A 5,512-nucleotide genomic window follows, 5' to 3' on the forward strand; every position below is an offset into this window, starting at 1 on the left:
AAATTTTCGATAATCCATTTTTTGAACCCGACCTCACAATTGAGAATCCGGAGAATATTCAGGGACAATTCATAGATCCTGAACCACTAATCTTTCCTCCAGAACCACCAATCATTCAAACAAAGATTGTTGAGGAATGAACCATTAAATCAGAATCCTCTAGTGATTCAGATTCAACAAATTCAATCATGGAAAATCTGGAACCTTTAAGTATGGAAGACCTAATGAGAGCTAAACGCACTGACCAAGGTCACGCAATTACTCATCCAGACATTAATGCGCCAGATTATGAAATCTAAGGACAAATTCTACACATGGTAACTAATCAATGCCAATTTAGTGGTGCGCCGAAGGAAGATCCAAATGAACATCTTCGTACCTTTAATAGGATCTGCACTCTATTTAAAATAAGAGAAGTAGAGGATGAACAAATATATCTCATGTTATTTCCCTGGACTTTAAAGGGAGAAGCCAAAGATTGGTTAGAATTGTTACCTGAAGGGGCGATTGATACATGGGACGTTTTAGTTGAAAATTTTCTTAAACAATTCTTTCCGGCATCAAAAGTCGTAAGACTTTAAGGAGAAATTGTTACATTCACACAGAAGCCAAATGAAACTCTATATGAGGCATGGACAAGATTTGGAAATTTATTGAGAGGATGTCCGCAACATGGTTTAGACACCTGTCAAATAGTACAAATATTCTACCAAGGATGCGACATCACTACAAGGAAAGACATAGACATAGCAGCTGGTGGTTCCATTATGAAGAAAACAGAAACTGATGCTTACAAAATTATTGATAACACTGCTTCCCACTCACATGAGTGGCACCAAGAAAAAGATATCGTTAGATCATCTAAAGCAGCTAGAGCCGATTCTAACCATGACTTAGATTCCATTTCCGCAAAGATAGATGCTGTCGAGAGACGAATGGAAAAGATGACTAAGGATATACACTCAATACGAATTAGTTGTGAGCAGTGTTGAGGACCACATTTGACAAAAGATTGTCTCAGTATTGAACTAACAATGGAACAAAGAGAGAATGTTTCATATATAAACCAAAGGCCTGGAAATAATTATCAACTGCCAAGACCGATTTACAATCAAAACCAGAATTATAACCGAAATGTTCCATACAATAACCAACAAGGTTCGAATAACCAACCAACTCAAAACAACACTTTCAATCAACAAAGACCTGGCTTGTATAAACCACCACAACAAACCGAAGAGAAAAAGTCAAATCTGGAAGAAGTGGTATTTAAGCTAGTTGAATCTCAAACACAATTTATTGAAACTCAAACCCAAATGAATGAGAGGTTTGATCAGTCATTTAGAACTCAACAAGATTTCATTTTGAATCTAGAAAAACAAGTAGGTACTCTTGTTAGATTGATGAGTGAAAGGGAACAAGGAAAGCTACCGAGTAATAATGAAGTAAATCCTCTGAATGAGAATGTTAACATGGTTTCAACAAATTCTGAAAAACCAGCTCCAGAAGATGGGAAGGTTTTAGATGTGAGTAACAATGAAGAAGTTACACCACCACCACCACCCGAGTATGTAAAGCCAGTGGTGGCACCATACAAACCACCCATCCCGTTTCCAAGAAAAGGAGTTGAGTATGAGAAAGTAATAGGTAATAAAGTTTGTGATACCTTTGGAAAGAAGAAGAAGAAGAATAAGAAAGTGCAAGAAACAAAAACCGTAGAAGTAAACCCGGTGAAGACAGTTCCACCAAAACCTCCACCCAGGTTAAGTGATCCGGGTGAATTTATTGTTCGTTGTCTACTTAGTGATTGTGTCATGTATGATGCACTAGCAGATTTAGGTGCAAGTGTGAGTGTTATGCCTCTTTCATTATATAAGAGATTAGGTGTAGGTGAGTTAACTCCAACGGATATGAGTGTTCGACTCCTTGATCAAACCATTAAGCACCCAATTGGAATTGCTGACAACCTACCCATTCAAGTAGGTAATTTAACCTTTATAGTCGAATTCATTGTCATTGACATAGAAGAGGACTCAAACGTTCCTCTAATTTTAGGTCGACCATTCTTAGCATCCACCGGGGCGTTATTTGATGTAAGAAAGGGTAGAATGACACTTAGTAAAGGTGAGAAATCGATCACCTTTATGATTCGAAAGTCTAAATCTCCACCAACCAAAACCGTTGAACCAGCAAAAACGATTGGTAAGAACCATGTTGTTTTACCAACTCCAACGGTAGTGTTTAACAATAATAAAATGCCTAAGTGTGGGGAAGATGAAGTAACACCTAATGATGACCTGATAACAAAGAACCCCGTTGTTGATACAAAATTAAATGATCCCGTTATTAACAGTTCAATGAAGAAACTTTTTAAACGGGTTTGTGATGCTAGAAGTAAGGGGAATTTTAAGTTATGTAACTGGTTAGTATCCAATCTGTCGCCTAAAGAAAAGGCGAAACTAGTTGAATTTGTGGATATTACGGAAGAAGTCGGTCACTGGCTTAAAGAAAAAGTCACGGATATGCAAGTTGATTATGGTCCAAGAGAAATTGACGATGAAGTTAATCACAATTTCGACACCACAACTACCTAAGTATGGGGAGATTCAAATGTTCTAAAAAGAAAATGAACTCTAGAGTTAATTGTTCTGTTATCGTGTAGTTCCGAGAATGGAATCCGATTGGTCTTTTCCGCTAGCAGACACTAAAGAACTAATTTTCTCCCCCCATTCTGAATTTTTTTTTTGTTTTTTTTAGGTTTTATATGAAATTAATATGCTTTTTAAAATTTAAGTTTTGTGTGAATTTAAAGACAAAATTTACTTTATTTCATTAAGTTTAAAAAAAATGATTTCTAAAATTCGCCGTGAGTTGAAGATTAGGTCGTTGAACCGGAATTGCTTTACCCGAGGGCGGGACGGCAAATTTTGTTATCATTATTTTAATATTATAGATCTAAAGTATGCCAAAAATATTATATGAACGTGGGGTTATATACCAAACTTCAAAAATATGTATATATATGCTTGTATTTTATGTTATGTATAAAACAGGGTAAAACAACGCACTTTCAAAGACTGTCATTAAGTTCAGCAAAAGCTACTAATTTTGACGACAAGACGCGAAAGATCAAATGTGAAATAACAATAATATGTTTGCAAACTCGGTAATTTTAATCATTTTTCTACACTAATCACCCTCATGAATTTAAATTTTTATTGATTTCTTGCAAATGAGGGCATTGCAAGATCTCAAATGTGGGGAAGGGTTATAAATTCTCTCGGATTTACACTTAGTTTAATTGCCAAATTATGTGAAAATTTGAAAAAATTTCAACTAAATGAATTCAAAATCATGTTTATACATATTTATGAACGATAAAACTAGGTGTTAATGCCGAAATTATTGTTACCTCGGAAAGGACATAAATTGAGAAACAACCCAAAATGCTTGAATTCATTTAAAATGGAATAAAGGAGAATAAAAAGGCAAAGAAAAAAATAAATAAAAACTAAGTGTGGGAAGAATGCACCAAGTTCTTTAAAACATATATCACATATTTTGTACAAGATTATTGTAGGTACTTTTGTTTTGGACGATACTAATCAGTTTTACCCGATTTATTGTAATACTTTTGAAAGAAAGATGGATCTACACGATGAATCAATTCCATCATTAAAAGGAAGTAAAGTCTTCCGAAAAAGACACGCGCTTCTTGATTTAGGTTAAGAAGTTGTCGTCCAGACCAGCTGTAGGTTGACGAAAAATCTAGAAAAGTCATCACTAAAATCAGCAGGAAATCCACGGACCTCAGCATCAAACAGGGTCGCCAAGTGGTCAGACTTATCCTATCCATGAGAGGATCTGTCTCGTAAAATGGGGAGGGCGCAGTGCAAATTAGCTTGATAAGACTAATGAATCAGACCCCCAGAAAGGATAATCTCCTTAAAGATTAAAAATCAGCTTTTAAGCCTGATATTACTCAATCCTTGAGATTGACCTTAAAGATTAAGAATTCAAACTCATGGAATTCGATGATATCTAAACTCGAGCTTGAACGAGAAAATATTTTGATCAAAATACAAACCGATTTGTTTTCTAAAAACCCATTTTCAATGCGTTCATTACCATTGAACGTAAAATCCTAGGAATTCACCTAGAATTCATTAGGTCACCTGAACCAAATCGGGTGTCAACCGTAAGAACGGTGGTTGCATAGCATGGTCGAAGACAGGACCTTGTGCCAGATCGAAAAACTATAGGATGATCTTTACTATTGCTCCTACAAAGGATAGTACTAGCATCCGACACGTTTTTAGGACCATAATCAAATGCATGTCATTAGACATTGCCTTAACAGTTGCTTGTTCAACGCTTTCCTTTACAACCGGACGGTAGTTTACCGAAAGGTAATATACGGGACAAGTAAACTGGACATGTTGCTTCCCTAATACAAGGTTAGCAAGTGGGTAACACAAAACCGCAAGTGTTGAGCTAAAATTTTCAAATCTGAAAACCACAAAACCCACAAAAATATTTTGCAACACCGGTGAAGGGTTATTCCGGAAAACTTATCTAGGTTAAAAGCTAGAATGAATTTTCAAAAAATCAAATGTTTTCATAAAGATTCAATTTTCTTAAGGATCTACATTTTCATAGTCATGTGGGACTTTAAACCGCCTTTCAAATGTGCACTTTGCTTTGGAAACCGAAAGTAAATCGGCTATTTGATTGCAAGTGTCGTTGACCTGAACCCGAGGCAACTGTGGATGGCACACCCACCTTTAACCATGGTTCTATCGTTACTATCATTGTTTATACCGCCGTATCAAAATCACTGATGTATAAAGTGTGAGAATAAAAAAAGTGATTCGAGTGAAGTATGATTTAATTTCAAGTTCTGTATTGCTTGAGGACAAGCAACGTTCAAGTGTGGGGATATTTGATAGTGCTCCAAACGAACATATAATTAGTCACAATATCGTTCCAATATGTAAAGTTTTTAAATGTAATTTCCTTATTTTTAGTTGTAATAGTTAAATAAATAAGTGCGAAGATGAAAGACGCAAATCGCTCGAAAATGAAGATTTAAAGACAAAAACGAAGATTTGAAAGACCAAAATGTCCAAAATGGTCAAACGTACAAGTTACACTCCAAGTGGTTCAATATATTGATGAGAAACGTCTCAAAATTACAAAAGTACAAGCCGCAAAATGCAAAGTACAAGATATTAAATTATACGAAAAGGCGTTTGAAAATCCGGAACCAAGACATGAACCAACTTTCAACGCTCGACGCAACGGAGCTAAAATTACAAGTTAACTATGCTCAAGAATATAATATAATATTTAAATAATTCATAATAAGAATAATAATAAATAATAAAAAGTTGTTAATTGAGCATAGTTAAGGGGTCATAAGTGAAAATTTCAAATCAACATTTGCCTATAAAATGGAATTCACGGAGTAATGAAAAGAATATACCTTTTTCACGTACTCTTTCTTTCTCTA

General features: G+C 35.2%; 1 non-coding gene across 1 annotated transcript; it reads right to left on the reverse strand.

Moving 5' to 3' along the window:
- Positions 1 to 572: 572 nt before the first annotated feature.
- Positions 573 to 679, reverse strand: LOC139856398 (small nucleolar RNA R71). The gene has a single exon (XR_011761881.1). It is a non-coding gene; the product is annotated as a small nucleolar RNA R71 (small nucleolar RNA).
- Positions 680 to 5,512: the final 4,833 nt, after the last annotated feature.

This window comes from Rutidosis leptorrhynchoides, chromosome 6, assembly GCF_046630445.1.
Source record: "Rutidosis leptorrhynchoides isolate AG116_Rl617_1_P2 chromosome 6, CSIRO_AGI_Rlap_v1, whole genome shotgun sequence".
In the NCBI taxonomy this organism is placed as follows: domain Eukaryota; kingdom Viridiplantae; phylum Streptophyta; class Magnoliopsida; order Asterales; family Asteraceae; genus Rutidosis; species Rutidosis leptorrhynchoides.